Source organism: Panthera pardus, unplaced genomic scaffold (assembly GCF_024362965.1).
Source record: "Panthera pardus isolate Hobbes unplaced genomic scaffold, ASM2436296v1 HiC_scaffold_22, whole genome shotgun sequence".
Lineage (NCBI taxonomy): Eukaryota > Metazoa > Chordata > Mammalia > Carnivora > Felidae > Panthera > Panthera pardus.
In genome coordinates this window covers 55,964,077-55,981,374 of record NW_026526788.1, presented here as the reverse complement: position 1 = coordinate 55,981,374, position 17,298 = coordinate 55,964,077, and the positions used below count along the sequence as shown (strand labels likewise).

General features: G+C 48.2%; 1 protein-coding gene across 2 annotated transcripts in view; it reads right to left on the bottom strand.

Moving 5' to 3' along the window:
* The window catches only part of UBTD1 (ubiquitin domain containing 1), a 53,100-nt gene that overhangs the window by 30,377 nt on the left and 5,425 nt on the right, over positions 1-17,298 (bottom strand). The gene's annotated exons all lie outside the window — the stretch shown is intronic.

The following is a 17,298-nucleotide window of genomic DNA, read 5'->3' as shown; positions in this document are numbered from 1 at the left end:
AGGAGGTCCTGCAGTAGAAGGTGGACTCTCCGAGGGCAGCCCTTCTAATTTCAGACTATTCTCCTTTAGGAAGAGAAATCACCCTGTGGGGAACAGAAAAACTACCTTCTTGGAACTTCTCCCCATGAGTGCCCGCTCTGTTTTCTCAATTACACGACAAAATCTCCAGGTAATACTGTGTGGTAGTTAAAATCTCTCAGCAGTTATGAGTTTGGGAGCCAGACCGACCCATTCCAAATCCCAGGCAGGTGATCTCGAGTAGATCATCTGATCTAAATCCCAGTGCCCTCCTTTATTAAATAGAGACGATAATATTCTCCCCTTCGGATTATTATGAGGATTAAATGAGATCAGACATGTGAAGCCCCTACCATATACCTGGCATGCAGGAAAGACTCAATGAATGGTAATAGTACCATGACAACAGTTCCTTGGGGGATTTAAAGACCGCCTTCCCCATCTTCCTCTGCTTTGTGTTTTCTTGCTAAGTAGTCCCAGCTCCTCAAGACATGATTTCAAGTTCCCCAAACATCCCTTCGTTGCTCTGTCACTAGGCAGCTGTGACACAATGGTAGGCCCTGGGCAATGGGGCAGAAAACCTGGGTTAGAATTCAGACAGCCTTTCTGAAGAGATGCTGGAAGGGACTATTCCGTCTCCAAATCGGGCTGAGCACCTATGATGACTTAGGCATTAGGCTAAGCACTGCAGACTTACCGCTCAAAGGAGATACAATCCCTCCCTCCAAGAGCTCATAGGTTAGCCTACTCTACATATTAATAGTCTACATGCATCTAGAACTGAACTTGAATGCCACTTCCTTGAGCATGCCCCGCTACCCTCCCCACCCACCAGAGCCTCTCTTTACCACCGTCATTTGCATGTGAGTCCATTATCCCTACCTGTGGAATGAAAGGTTGTGTGTCTCAGGTGAGAAGACAAAGAAAAAGGTTAAAAGTCCGTGAAGTTCCAAATTTACAGGATTAGCACAGAACTGGGCACAAAGTAGGGACTTGTCTTGGAAAAGCTGAACAGAAGCTGGCAGGACCTGGGCCTTGATCTCTGGCCCAGCTTCCCCAGAACCCCCTCCTAATGGTCCTTCTCCTTTCCTGGGGCATTGTGGAAGGGACATGTGTTATGGAAAGAAGGCCAGAGCAGAACTCACCAACTACGGCGCTGACGAAGCCAGACTACGAGTGCTTGCTGGCCAGCCCAGCAGCTCCAGACTGTGCTCCAGACATGGCCTCCCTCTCCTTTCTCCTTGAAAGGAAGCTGCCTCCTCACCAGGGGAAGAAAAGCTGAGGTGGCCACTTGCTTCTTTCAGTGGCTTCTTTCTTGGAAGACATCAAGCTCTTTTCTGTCCCAGGGCCTTCACGTGTACGGTTCCCTTTACCCAGCCTGGATAAGGCCCCCACCTTGGGTTGTGCCCAGCGCCAGGACCAGGGGCCAGTGGAGGTTGAAGCCTAGCTCATGTTCACTCACCAGCCACGGGTCCTGGCAGGGCTGCCTCTGCCTAGAGCAGACACCTTTTATTCTGATTCGCCTAAAGGTATCACATGGACCAGCAAACAGCCCCAGCTAGAGGTAAGGTCACAGGAGACCAACATGGCTACATCAGGCTCAGCGTTCAGGTGCAGCGTAGCTATCTTTCTCAGGGCCATCTTTTTGATCCAGTACCGCCAAATAATCCATTCCTCCTACCTCATAATTCTCTCCCAACACCCTCTTCTCTCCTTCATAGCATGTGTTACATTTTTATTATTTGAGCACAATCTAATTGCCCACTACTCTGAGAGTTCTATGAGCACAGGGCTGTATCTGTTTTGTTCAGCTGCACACCCTGGGCCAAGCATGGGTCCTGGCATGTAGAAACTCAATGCACGTCTGAGCTTTATGGCAGTATGTGCTTCAGATTAGCCTTGAACTCTCCAGGACTAGGCATCTACGCTAATATTACCTTCATCTGGCATACTGCAGGAAGTGAGTAGCAAAGCCATTGGGTAGGCCACCCAGAGCCCCAAGAGGCTTTGGTCCAACTGAGACAAGATAGGCAGGATGCCCCCATACCATGCACACCATCCTGCCAGCCCTCTAGTAAATACCTAGAGGACTGTAGGACCCAGAAAGACAGGATTTGACAATCTCCTACTGGAAGATTGTGTTTCTCAGCCTTTTTTTTTTTAATTTTTTTTTTTTAACGTTTATTTATTTTTGAGACAGAGAGAGACAGAGCATGAACGGGGGAAGGGCAGAGAGAGAGGGAGACACAGAATCGGAAGCAGGCTCCGGGCTCTGAGCCATTAGCCCAGAGCCCGATGCGGGGCTCGAACTCATGGACCGCGAGATCGTGACCTGAGCTGAAGTCGGACGCTTAACCGACTGAGCCACCCAGGCGCCCCTCTCAGCGTTTTTAAACACACTCCCCTTTTTGATACACAGACTTCACATACACACCCCCACCCAATTTGTGGCACCCAAATTGTGCTATGCCCCACTTGAGAATTACTAGAACATCAGGCAAGAGTTTTGTCAAACTCCATTTTCAATAGCTTATGTTTTAAAAACAATATACTTCTCCAAACCTAAAATGTGATTATGATACGGAATATGCTTTTTCAAACTTCATATATACCCTAATCCCCAGAGATTTTTATTCTTTTTCTCTCTTTCTCATTGACAATCACCACTCACGGACAAGAATAGAACACAAAAGGCCTACCGCAAACAGTAGAAATGTTCCCAGTCCATACAGAATGTGTAGAAGAGGAACCTTTGGGGCATATTTCTAGCACTCTCAGAATAGAATGGCATCAGGGTCTAAGTGGGAAGAGCATCAGATGGAATCGAGAGATCAGGCTCTTATTTACTTCTAGTTTTGAAGCTCCTTTGTCAGGATAATGTCAAATTATGCTAAGACTAGGAATTTGCCGCCATAAACTGGGACAGCTATAAAATGGGACACTGGTGTGGGGGAGTCCACAGCAAGGAGAAATACTAGGACCTAGGCCTACCACCTGAAGGTCTTTTCATTGTTTGGGATATGGAGAAGAGAGAAAAAAGCACAGCTCTGAAAAAGACACCACAAGGGTTCCTTATGTGGACGAGTTACTAGTTGCAATAGTCAACTGGAAGAAAGAAGAACTTGAAGTTTAAGTGGGCTGTGGGGGGTCCCTGGCCCCGTGGCAATGGGAGGCAGGACATGGCCACAGTTAAGAAATGGGCATTGGGTGGTTGCCTGGGTGGCTCAGTCAGTTGGGCATCCGACTTTGGCTCAGGTCATGATCTCGCAGTTCATGGGTTCGAGCCCCGCATCGGGCTCTGTGCTGACAGCTCAGAGCCTGGAGCCTGCTTCAGATTCTGTGTCTCCCTCTTTCTCTGCCCTCCCCCGCTCATTCTCTCTCTCTCTCTCTCTCTCTCTTTCTCTCTGTCCCCCTCTCTCTCTCAAAGACAAATAAACATTTAAAAAAACTTAAAAAGAAAAGAAATGGGCATGGGAGTCAGACCCGCTCCAATTCCAGTCTTGTTCTGCCACTTACTTGTCAGTAATGTCACATTTCCCTTAACTATAAGAGGATGACAATTCAACTTCCTTCACCGGGTCATTATGAAGATTAAATGAGATAATATGGGTAAAATATTAAGCACAGTGTCTGGGAAATGGTAAGTGAACATAGAACATGTTTATAAATGTTTTGTATTACAATTATTGTTTCCCAGCAGGAATGCAGGCAGCTGGAAGGGCAGCCCAGAGGCACCTGGCAACCCTCTCATTCTCATTTCCTATTTATTGTCACAAGTGACATGACCTCTGTGGTCAAGGACAAGAACAGCTGGGTAGACCAGCAAAAGACACAGCTGCTGCGCTTTAGGAAAAGTAATACTCCAAGGGGCTGGGGTTGGAACTGAGCTGGCAGGAGAACACAAAGTCTGGCTTGGGGTGGGGGTGGGGGAGCAGGTGACTCCAGCAGAGGCTCTGTGGGAGAGAAATGACTGGAAATAGCCAAAGGCCCTGGTGGGGGAGGGGGGGAAGGCAGAGAAAGCAGGGGAGAAAGGTGGGCACAGGAAGCTCCCTTCCTGGAGAGAGGAAGCTACAGGTGAGCCAGAAGGAAGCCAGGAGGACAGGACTGTGGGCAGTAGGGAAAGCTGGGCCAATCCTGAGGGAGAGGCAGCTGGGAACAAAGCACCAGGCTGCTGGGCCCTACTGCGTGAATGAATGAAGAAAGGATGGAACAGAATAGGAAGGGAGGCCACAGGCTCTCTCCTCGGGTCCCCTCCTCAAGCTCTCTCCGTTCCCCCAACTCCACGGGTCCCAGGATTTCAACCAGTATTAGGTTACTACCACCATCTACTGTCGCCATCTGGGTCCTCTTCCCTAGGCTGGCGGCAAAACAGGATGTAGGTTTCATTTCCCCCTTTCCTGGGAACTTTGAAACAAGTGCTCTGTGGATTTCCCTGTGGGGAAGAGGCCCACAAGGCTCACACAGGGGAGAACCCCCCTTCCAGTTCCACTCCGAAATGTGCATGGGTTAAGCCTGCCCATAGCCACCCCCTTCCCCAACTGTCTCTTTCCTTCCACCCTCCCTCCCTCTCTCCTCTCTCTCTCTATCTAAAGGAGGGTTCAGCCTCCAGCCTGCCCGCTGGGCTCTCTACACACACACACACAGCACCAATCAGGGGAATGCTGGAAGTCAGTGGGGGTGAACTCATCCTAGCTCTAATCAGTCACTCAGGGACCCCCAGACTCAGGTTCCAGATAGGCGCTCCTCTCAACACTACCCCAGGTGATTTGAAGTCAGGGAGTCTGGGTTGGCTGCGGGGAGTTCGCATCAGGTCATGTCGTCCCAGGTCCAGGAAGGAAGGCTGCCTGACCCCCCGGGGAGGGTCACCATGCAGGCTGTCACACAAGCAGCAATAGTAACAAGGCTGCCTGCATCTGTGTGGGCCTTTTCTGAGCACAAAACATTGTCATGTACATAACCTTTGACCTACAACTCTAGGAGGGGACTGGGCAGATATTGTTCCCATTCTGAAGATGAGGAAGCTAAGGCAACGTGTGCAGGGCCTTAGTTCCTGAGAAGCAGAGCTGGTAGGCCTGGGACCCATTCTCCAGAAGTCTCCTCCTTTACCCTGGGACTTCCCTTTCTGCTTTAAATATCCTCAGTTCTCCCAACCTAAACAACACGTACTCTGGCCATGCTGCTGCGTGAGGCTAACGACCTCTCCTTCAAAGAGCTGCCCTTCCCCCGTCCCCAGTGTTGCCAAGCCCTGCCCAATGCTCCCACCCGCTGCCTGCCACATATTGGACCCTCCCTCTGCTTCAGCCAAACTGTCACCCATAACTCTTTCTTCAAAAGGGCTTCTGTACCCCTGGCACTTCCACTGCCGACATGTCAGTGCAGACCCTTCCCCTGCTGCCGGAGCACTGCCGGCCCGGCCTCCTAAGTGGCTTCCGTCTTCTGTGCTGCCCCAGCCCCTCCCTAGCTGTCCTCTTTGCCCTTTGAGTCTGGAGCACCCTCTCAAGTCCCCAGCATCATCTCCTGTCCCACAGCCTAGCTTCAAAGGGGTCTTTCAGGCCTTACTGCCCCCTCCCCGAAACATACACCTCCTTGCATCTTTGCGTTAGCTCAGGCTGGTCTGCCTTCCCAAGCCCTCTTCTCTTCCATCTTCAAGCCTCTACCCTCCAGTGTCCAAAAGCATCCTCTGAGTGCAGGAGACTGTCTCTTAATGCCTGTCCCACCTAAAGCCCCGAAAGGGGCAGCCTCAAATCCTGTGTGATCAGGCTCTGCACTAGTAGCTTGTATCTGGGTGGTCCCGTGACCCAGAGAAGTCAAAACACAGGTTGCCAGAACTCAGCATTGGTGTGCTCCGTCTTGGAACAAGCCAATGAGCCGAGAGGAGAAGGCTGGGTCCATAGAGAGGGAAGCTAAGAGCAGACGCTCAGATGGAAGCAGAGAGGCCAACAGCCCCCAAGAGGCAGAGCCGCCTCCATTCCTGACTGCTCTCCAGCCCCAGCTCCTATGAGGCCGGCTGCCTCCATGTGATCCTGCTGGTAAACCCTTTTCCCCTGAGCTAAACTGGAGGGCCCTCTGCTCTGTGTGGAACACTGTCCATACCATCTTGGGGAGGCCTGTCCCCTCCTGACAGCCCCAACTGGATGAGCCATATACTCAGAACAAGCAGGCTCTGCCTAAGGGTCACCTCTTTGTCTCCTGGATGGCTAGTAGGTGTTTCACCTACGCCCGAGTCCCTCCCTAGGACTAGAGCTTCTCACTAAGGCCTAGAAGAGGTGACAGCTTCGGAGCTATGGATGCAGCTCACAAGTCCCCTCCTCTGGAGCTGTCCCCAGTCTACACACGGTCAGGAACGGCCCCTCCCATACAGGCTTTGTTGCAAGTGACACCCATCCCCTGGCTGGAGCTGAGTGGACCAAGCTGGGCGAACTGGATATGCTCCCCCGGGAATCTGCACTTGGGGCTGGGATAGCTGAGCTCTTGCAGGAATACTTGGGACTGTTTGGGCTGTGGAAACGGGGGGTGGGGGGAGCCCAAGGAGAAGCAGAGTTGAGGGAAAAGGGGAGATTCTGATGAGGTTTTTCCAGTTCCTGCTTAAGGCCAGGCAGCAGTCTTGCTGTGGGTTCCTGAGCACCCCCTGAAACCCTATAATAAATCACCTTTTTTGTTTAAGCTGGAGTTAGTGGGTTCCTGTTACTTGTAAAGGGGTCCTAACGCAGCTGGGATCTCCCATATGCTTCTCTAGGAATACAAAGTAGGTGCTCGGCAAACAAACTTGCTCAATGAAGGAAACCGGCCCCAGATCCTGACTTTTCGATTTCTGCCAAAGGCACCTCCGTGCTCTACAAATACTCCACATATAAAATGGGAAATTCAGCTCCAGGCAACTTAAATTAAATGCACTTTCCTTGCCTGAAGTGCATTATAACCTCATTTTCATCTCTTCTCTGGGACAAATGAGCACTGAAAGGAAAGGCAGGTGGGAGTCAGCCAGAGAAAACAGCCTATGGCTATAGAGCCTAGCAAGTCATACTGGACCCGCCAACTCTGTGCTATCCCCACCTGTCCCACTGCAAAAACTCTCCTGAGATTTCTCTCCCTATACTGTATCTCCAGTCCACCCAAGACAACCATCAAAATCTCCAAGACGTTACAAAGTTTGCACCCCTCCTGAGGGGTCATTTAGGCCACAGACCATCACAAGGCCAGACCCATGAACCCTAAGGCTGGAAGAAACCTCAGAGGGTTGTCTTCCATAGTGGTTTTCCAACTGTGTGCCCCGTAGCAACAACTTCAGTGGAACCTCTGGGTCCCCAGTCTCCCTGGCGTCAATCAGGGCAGCACCTAATTTGTTACACATACCAAGCTAAGCACAAAGTGGCGGAGCTGGAAGGGAACTCTGGTCCCTGGACTCTCCCCATTGCCTCTCTCCCAAGGCTGCTTCTTTAAAGGCTCCTGGGCCTGGGCACGGTCGGAACTCATTCCTGTGTGGGTGAGCACTGGCCGGAGAACACAGAGGGAGCAATGAAGACACAATGTGGTGCCCACTAGTTGGTATGGAGTGTGAGGTCACCCTGGCTACATCGGCGGAAGGGCAATGCAAACAGCCCGAACAATATGGAGCTGTCCTGATGCGAGTCCTCCGCTATATATAGTCTCTCCCCTGAAATGACCTCACGCAGCAGCAAGGCTTTGTGGCATGGCAAAACTGGCTATGCATCCCCAACTCCAGGGAAGAGAGCTCTGCTGAAGAAACTGGATGGGAAAGAGGAAAGAAAGGGGCCTGTGGCCTGGGGGGCGGTGGGAATGCAGGTTAGGTTTCCAGACAACTCAGGAGAAATTCTTTCCCTTGACCCCCACGAGCAAACGTGAGTCTCCTGTGCAGTGCATGATGAAAGTCTGGGGTAGGGGAGCCCCTGCTTCATCAGAGGCTTCAGTCCTGCCTGCTCACAGATGGTTGGCACCCGAAGCCCTTCGTTTATCTGCACCCCACGTGCAGGGACCAGCAGAGGCTCCCTCTGATTCAAACTCCCCGTTTACTATTCGAGACCTTCCTTAACCTTGGTGTACACAGCCAATTTGATTCTGCTGCCTAAAAAAAGAAAAAAAGAAAATAAGGCTAGAAGATAAACACCAACTAGGAGTAGGGACTCTCATGGGGTGGTGGGAGTGTGCAGGAGATTTTCTTCTTTGGGCTTTCTGGTGTTGTTCACACTTTTTATATAAACATCTACTACTTCTGCAACACAGAAAATCACACTACTTGCTTCTCTCCAGCCTGCACCCCTTACTCAAATCACTAACCCTTCTGCAACTCTCCTCACTTATCTTTAATAACCGCCCTATCCCATCTCAACTCTTTTTAAAGTGTCTATACATTGCCTTTGTCTCTGCTTGTCTACACTGCATGATTTAGCACTAGTCTATACAACACCTTGCTTAAAATGGTATCATATCTTTGTCTTTGTTCCCTCCCTAGATCAGCCATGAGCCATCATCAATGACGAGACATACATGTACAACGTGTACACAGGTTTGAAGCAAGACAGATAGAAAAAGACATGAGAAATGGAGTCAGAGTTCCTGGGTCTGACACCAGCTCTATCTCTGCGCAGGATAGACTACAGGGCAGTGGCTTGACCTCTATGAGCCAGTTCCTCCAGCTGAAATCTTTATCGGTGCCAATTCTCTTCTCCTAAAAGTTAGGAAAGATTCTGAGCAAGTCTGCCAACCCCACAGCTTTCAGAAAAAGGGACCATTTCCCCTCTAAAGCTGAGAGGCCCCAGACCCAGCTTATAAAAGAGGTCCCCGTCCATCCATACCTAGACTAGCACTGGACCATGGAGAACAGGGCCAGGAGGCTGAAATCTCTCCCGTGACATTTCCTGTGGGCCAGGGCACAGACAAGTGCCCAAGGGGTGGTGCAGTCACAAGTGGCAGGCCTAAGGCTGCCTTAAGGCTGCAGTAAAAGTACATGATGGTCAGCAATAAACCAGACATCTAGCCCCTGGATCTTCCATGGGACACATGTCACAGCAGGACAGAGCTGGGCTCAGCTTCAAACAGGAGGGGTCGGCTGCAGATTAAAGGGCCCAGTGTAGCTCTCCTTCTGCCTTTTGACTCCAAAGACTAGCCCTTCCTGTTCCTGAGGGAGAGGCCCCAGATAACAGTGCATACAGCATGTGGATGTTTTCAAAACAATCATCTGGGGCCTTATAAAAGCCATAGTAGCACTAAGTCCCCAGCCAAATCATGCTCCCTTTCTCCTCAGCAGCCAGTCCCAGGCCAGACCCAGGCCAGACCACAAACAGGAATCTGTGAACCTGATGCGCGACCCAGAGGGAAGAAGGGCAAAGAGCAAACAGAGCCATCAGGGATGTAAACCTGGCTGTGCAGCTCCCTGAGGAGCCCGGACACTGTGTGCCATGGATCTGCCCACTAGGGCGTGGCCAGATGGAAAAAATAAAACCCAATCACAGAAGCTCCAGTATTCATTTAGTCCATCACACCGTGAGTTCCTTGAGGAAAGGAATCAACTCTTCCTGCTGTGCCTGACACCTAACGCAGTGCCTGGGACAAGGCAGATGTATGGAATTTTTAGAGGCAGTTTCCCATAGTGGTTAAGATATCGGTTCCCAATTTACAACTACTAGGGTTCAAATAGCAGTTCCTCCACTTTCGTGGGTCTTAACCTCTTTGAGCCTCAGTTTCCTCCTCTGGAAAATGGAAGTAATTATGCCTACCTTATAAGGCTGATATGAAAATTGAAGACACCAATGTCAAACACCTAGTAGGGTATTTAACGCACCCATGGTAGGTTAATAAATGGGTACTGATTTCAATGATTATAATACATGGTACTATGTATTATAGTGAGGTATATACTATGTATGTATAGCTGTGAGGTCTTGAGAAATGAAATGCCTGTGTCATGTGACAGTCTATTTTGGGGGAAACAGTGCATTCGTTAAGTAAAAAAATCAATGCCATGTGCAATATCCCATATTATAGAGGACAGTATGGTTTATTTTGCAGACACTGCATGGGGCTGGGGAGAGGGGAGGAAGGCAGAACAAATCCATGAAGGTTTTGTTGTCCTTTCACGGGACAACAAAATGCACTTTCTGGCACAGTTAGGATGTGTAGTGCAAGAACTGGCAGAAGTAGACTATTTGCTAGTCATGGGTGGCAATGACGTCAGTCAGTAAACCAGCCATACCTGTTTAGGGCCCAGTGAGCCCTCAGCTGAAATTGACAAGGAGGTAGGTATTGCATGGAAGGAATGCGGGTCTGGAAATCTAAAACAGTGGTCTGGAACCCAAAACCCTCCATTTCTCACTGTGTGACCCTGCACACAATAGTATCACTGAGCCTCTCCCCTAAAATGAGGACAGTCTTACCCTCAGTGAATTATCAGGAGGACTAGATGAAATGTGGGTAAAGTACCTACTGCAGTTCCTGCCACAGAGTTGGTGCTTAATTAATAGCAGTATATGATAACTATAAAACAACTGTTTCTTAATCTAGTTGTAGGGGCTGTGTATCAACTGTGGTAAAGTGGCTCTGCTGCGGATATTGATCACTTTCCAAGAAAGTTCACGAAGGAGGTGTCTTCAGTTGACAAAGTATATTAGAGAAATGTGCCAGGCTCCAGGAAGGAAGCCCCAGAGGACCCAGAGATGTTCTGCCAAGCTGAAGATGAGCCACAGCAAACTGAGGGCACTCCCCAGCCTTGACCTACCAAGCAAGAAATGTTTACATCTGTTTTGAGACAGCCCAGAAAAGTAGCCACTGGGTGTTGCTGAAATCAGCAAGAGCTGAGGGGGTGGGGGCTGTTGCAAGAGATTGTAACTAACAAGGGTTCTCAAGTTTTTGTGAAAGGTTCATATTTTTTAGAATGAGGCTAGATTCAAGGCTATGTCTATAATAATATCACTCTTGTGCAATTTGCTTCCAATTGGCCTTCCTGAATAAATGAGAGGAATCACAAGAATGGTAGATAACCAGGGTATAGAGCAGAAGCTAGGTCTTGTGTATGAACTTCACTGGCCTTGTATCTCAACTTGGGGGGGAAGAGGTAGGTTGGGGACGGCTGGCTTAAATAATAAGTGCCAAACACGGTGACAATAGTAAGTACAATTTACCAAGTATTTTAATATTTCCCAGGCACCATTCTAAGGAGACTTAATGTGCATTGACTCATTTAATCCTCATGACAATCCTACAGAGTAGGTACTGTTACTTTCATTTTATAGGTGAGCAGTGAGGCCCCCAATCCAAAACAACTTGCCAAGGCTACATAGCTAATGAAGTAAAGGAGTTGGAATAAAATGCAAATGAATACTAAATGAACAGAATAAGTGTAATACTGTCATAATTATCTGCCACCAAAAGGAAAAATGGTATCTTATAAATGTCCTATTTCAAAGACTCTAGATTTTGCAAATCAAAAGAAATTCACGGTCAGCCCTCGCTATACACTCTGACCCCAAGGGAAGGGCCAAAGGGTGGGCAGAAGCAGATTTCCCAGGGGCACCCAGGGGAGGCTACATTCTGCTCTTCCCAATACTCTGGGCTGACCAAGAGTCAGTAGAATACAAGTTCCCAAAGGAACAATGAACTTAGCTTTGATTATTGCCATTAACAACCCATTGCCATTATTCACTAAGCATTTGCTGTGTTTGGGCACTGTGCTGATCACTTCACACACATCACCACTTGTGTAATGTAGTCCTTGACTCCCCTAAGTGGCCCGACTCTTGTCCCCATTTTACAGATATGGAAACTGAGGCTTTCCCACCGTAGGAAGAAAGCAGTAGAGCCACTGCTCCTATGGCTTCTGCCTCTCTACCACTTACTTGTCAGTAATGTTGGGCACCTTGGCAACCTCAATAAATCTCAATATCCTCACCCATAAAATGGGGAAAATGATTCCTGCCCTGCCTACCTAACAGGATGGCTGTGGAGAACAAATCATGTATAGTACTGGTGAAAGCACTTTAAAAACTGCAAAATGCTGAGCAAAGTAAGAAATCATTAGTCTTATTAATTACAAACAGTGACACCTGATCCAGCAAGCACTTTGCTAATATGACTTTGTTGCCTCTTTTCTCCTGGGAATTTGGGAATAATTCAAAGTCTGCAGCCAGGGCACTCTTTTCTCCAAGTCCCAGGCATCTGAGAGTTGGAAAGCGGCAGTTCGCTCTGGGAGAAGAGGGAGAAAACAAAGATGTTTGCATTCTACTTGTATTTCTCTTCAGGAACACAATCCTGGCTGAGATTCCAGCACACTCAACCCTCAAACAACATTCAACACATATTTATTGAGCATCTACAAAGTGCCAAGCACGTGATCCAAGACAATGGATTCACGTGGCTCCTAGGGTAGAGGTTGTAGTTTGGGGGTTGGGAAATTAAAGGAGGAAGGAACAGCAATGAGAAGGGAGCAGAGTGGCTACAGTCCTTGGAGCTTTGCAGGTTTTACATCAGACTTCCAGCTTCTTTTCAGAGAAGTGAGGGAGGGCAGCACAGAAGAATGAGCTCTGAGCACTGCAATTTGAGTCAAAGTGCTTAATCTGAGCTCTAGTTCCGCCTCTCCTCAGCCTCATAACCCCCAGCAATCAATTTACTTTCCTCCCCATCAACTTTCCCATATGTAAAATGGCTAGAAATGTTCCCATAGGTAAAACAAGGACAATTGAATGAGAGGACTGGGTCTAGCAAGGTGCCTAAAGACGCTCAATAATAAACTCATTTTAAAAATGAAAACCATGGGTTCTCTTCTTCCTGTCTGGTGAAGATAAACTGTCCAAGGGCCCAAAAGCTCAGGTTCTGAGATCAGACACTTGGGTTCCAGTCCTGGCTCTGTTGTTTACAAGCTACATGGCCTTAGGCAGGAGACATTACCTTTCTAGGGCTCAGTTTCTTCATCTGTAAAAAGGTGATAATAGTGTCCACCCATAGGATGGTCGTGAGGATTAGCCAAGATCCTGCACGTGATGCTCCCGGCACATGGTGAACACCAAGTAAAGGTGAGCTACTGCCAACTGTATCTCTTCCAGCCCTAAAAACAACGAAACTCTGAGTCCTCTAAGATCTAGGCTGCTGGGTGACTGGCTGGCTGCCTGGGCTTGGGCTCTGGTGCCAGCCTCCCTGAGGACACAGGTACAAATGCGGAGCCGTCCTCGTCCCCCCCACCCCACACCCTGCAGAAGGTGCTCCAGCCCCTTTCCTGACAATAAGGGACACTAGTTGAGGGGCTGGCATGGTCAGAGGTATGGGTGCACACTGTGCTTGGTCCTTCTACCTTGTGAGCTCAGAAAGTAAGGGGCAGGACCTTGTCCCCAACAGAGAGAAGCATGTGGTTTTGAGCAGCAAACTCACCATGTCACTGTCACTACTTGCCTTTGACTCAAGCCTACATGCTCCCATCTGAACCACAGTCCTGCATCTCTCACATGCAAAAGCTAAAAAGGAAATTGGTGCCTACCCCACTCACCCCAAGTTAAGACAGAGTTAACATTCTCTGGGAGCCAGATGAGTTATAACAACACAGAGCTGCTTTGCTTCACTTGAAGCCCCATCCATCCATCCATCCATTCATCCATCCATCCATCCATTCATCCATCCATCCATCCATCCATTCATCCATCCATCCATCCATCCAGTCTTCTTTCCCAGCCATCAACCACCTAGTTAGAAACCCAGAAGCAAGCCAAATTCTGACTGACCAGATAAGATGTCGCAGAATCCACCCAGCCAACCTCCTATACTTCCCTCTCTGGAGGGTCCCTCAGGCTTCACTGTGAGCCATCTGATCTTTCTCTGGGCACAATTCTAACAATCACAGTCATCTGTTTCCTCAGGAAATCGGACAGGCTGATATTTGAGCCCAATAGATGGAATCTCAAGTGACCACTATGATCAGGTGTCACTTCACACCCATAAGGATGGCTATTATCAAAAGCAAACCAAACAAAATAAAAACCAGAAGATAACAAGTATTATTGGTGAGGATGCGAGAAATTGGAACCCTTGTCCACTGCTGGCGGAAATGTACCATGATACAGTCACTAAGGAAAACAGCACGGCAATTCCTCAAAAAATTATACGTAGAATTCATATATGATCCAGCGATTCTGCTTCTGGATATATACACAAAAGAACTGAAAGCAGGGACTCCCAACAGATTTGTACACCCATGTTCCCAGGAGCGTTACTCACAGTAGCCAAAAGGTAGAAGCAGCCCAAGTGTCACTGACAGATGAGTGAACAAAATGTGGTACCGACATACACTGGAAAATTATTCAGCCTTAAAAAGGAAGGGAATTGTGACACATGGTACAACATAGAAGAACCTTGAAGATATTGTGCTAAGTGAAATAAGCCTAACCCAAAAATTCAAATACTGCATCATTCTACTTCTACGAGGTACTTAGAGTAGTCAAATTCATAAGAGACAGAGGGCGGAGTGGCAGCTGCCAGGGGACGGGGGAGAGAAGAATGAGGAGTTTGTGTTTAATGGGTACAGAGTTTCAGCTGGGGAAGATGAAAAAGTTGTCGAGCTGAATGGTGGTGATGGATGTATAACAATGCAAATGTTCTTAATGTACAGAACCATCTACTAGAAAGTAGTTAACATGGTAAATTTTATGTTACGTATATTTAAGCACATTTTATATGGGGAAATGAAAAAAAGGAGTGACTGCTGCCAGGGAGAAGACAGATTATAGGTGGAAACATGAACCCCAAAAGGACAGTGGCTGGACACCATTTAGTTTGGGGCCCACTGCCCTCTAGTCTCAGAAGCCCAGAGGCCTCACACTGATCAGGCAGGACATTGTTCTCACTCAGAGCCCAGAACAGGAATCAAGAGCCTCCCTGCACCAATGGTGCTTGGGACCCTGAGGAAGGCCAGGCTCTCCCTTAGCAATTTCCTTCTGCCTGTCACCAGTTCACCCCTCTTCTTTCAGAGATAAAGGCTTTTGACAGAAAGAAGCTTTTGTGGTTCCCACCTCCACCAAGCAGGTGCTTTGTACATACAGGTATGAACTCAACACCCCTGAGTCGCAAAGAGGAGGTTATTCATGCTCAGTGTATTTTGCTTGGAAGCCTATCATCCATTTCAGAAAGATTTCCATCCAAAAATAGTTTTTAAACATTTCTTTTATAGTTTTGCTCTTTGAAAAAAGAGTGAGCTTCAATGATCTGGTGGGGAAAATCACTGGCCATGGTTTTTGTGTGTAAAAATCCTGTGGCTAGGATAATAGAAACTTTATGAGTTCACGAAACCTCTTTTTATCCAGGATCTCACTTGATTCTTAAAACCTCTCTGGGAGGTGGGTAGGGTAGCAGTCATCCCATTGTACAAATGGGGAAACTGAGGCTCAGAGAGATCAAAGCCGCACACATAATTAGGAAGAAGCAGAGAACCAACGCTTTATTTCCCATCAATGCCAGATGAGGATCTGGGTTGGGATCTCATATTTGAGTAGACCATGCAGTCATGAAACCAATTTTCAAAACAGTGTTCGTTTATTTTATCCCCATAACATCTTTCTGAAGTAAACTGCAAATAATTATCATTTTTTAAAATAGAAGATCAACTGAGCACAAAACAAATGACTTGCCCAAGATCACCACTTAAGAAAGGGCCAGATTAGACTTCCTCCCTTTTGAATACACTTGACCTTGAGCACTTCCCTACAATGCCTTGACCCCAACACACTGAAAACTTAAAGGAGCCCATGCAGTTTTTATATAGCCTGCACCACGTTTCTGTGAACTCGGCAGGGAGCAGATATACCTTTATTCTCTTTTTAATAGCTGGAAAAGAAAAAGAGGTTAAAGAAAACTTTAAGTTCCTTTCAGCTCTAAAATTCTATGATTCTAAAAATTCCTCAGCAAGTTACTTGGCAGAGAGAGGCCTGGAATCCACATCACCCGCCTTCCTGCTTCCCAGTCTGTTAGACCACCCCATCCCTGCCCTTTGAGTTAATGACTACAAATACCATGTGTATCTGAGAGAGGGGTCCACAGTCAGATGCATTAAATGACATAAAATGTCAAGAAAGTGACACTGCCTGGTTAGGACCTTAATAGGGGACTTCACTCTGCTCTGCTGCCATAGCCCCTGTATCTCCTAGCAAGAGGCTCCCAAATCACAGGGAATTATATGCCAGGTATTTGAGACCTTACCCAGGCCTGGGATGACAGAGAAGCCAGTCCCAGGAACAGAATAGCACTGTGAGGCTGCAGCCTAAGTCCCCTTATTAGATGCATGCCCTAACACCTACGAGATGAGAGAGCAGTCAGGTCTGCTCATTCCTGCTTTTCTACAGACCTTCCCAACACTGTTAGGGATACACTGGTTTCATTCAACAAAGACTTATCAGGCACCTCTGTATGCCAGGCACTGCTCTATGTATCAGGGGGCAAACAAATAAAAATCCCTGACCACATGCGGTAGGAGAGGCAGCCAATGTCAGATGATGGTAACTGCCATGGAGAAAAATAAAACAGGGAAGGGGGCGGGGGGGGGGGGGGATAATGCTGACAGCAGGTAGTACAGGGAAGGGGATCGATTTATAAAAGGCTGGCCTGAGAGGGCTTGACTGAGGAAGAATGTGGAGGAGGTGAGGGAGGGAGGGCCCCGTTCAGGTACCAGGGGGTGTGGAACAGGGGCTGAAGAGCAAGAGGTGGCTTAGGAAAGGTAAGCTGGTGAAAATTGTATAGTGTTTTGTAGGCCAACACAAGGGCTGGGGATGAAACGGGGAGCACAGGAGCAACAAAAGCTGACTTACGGTTTTGCAGCACCACTCTCGCTGCTGCGATGAAAACGGTCTGTCAGGAGACAAGGGAGGAAGCAGGAAGGTCAGTTAAGAGACTGACGGGAGCTTAGAGCAGGGCCAAAGTGTGCGGATGATGGGACTCAGGTTCTGGGTATATTTAAGGCAAAGTCAACAGGACCTATTGATTAAATGGATGTGGGGCTGAGGCAAAGGGGAGGAGTCAGGGGTGTGTTTTTGGGGTAGTGTTTTGGGGGCCTGGGCAACGGAAGGATGAAATAAATCACCATGAGCTGAGCTGGGAAGACTTTGGGAAGAGCAGGAGTGGGGGGTGCGGGTTCATTTTGTCTCGGACGTGTTAAACTGAGAAGCCTGTCAGACATCCAATGTGTTGACCACCAGCAAAATATACAAGGCTAGAGCTGAAGAGGACGGGCTGAAATTATAAATGTGTGAGTCACCAGCATATATAGTAATACATAACCGTATGTATTATCATACA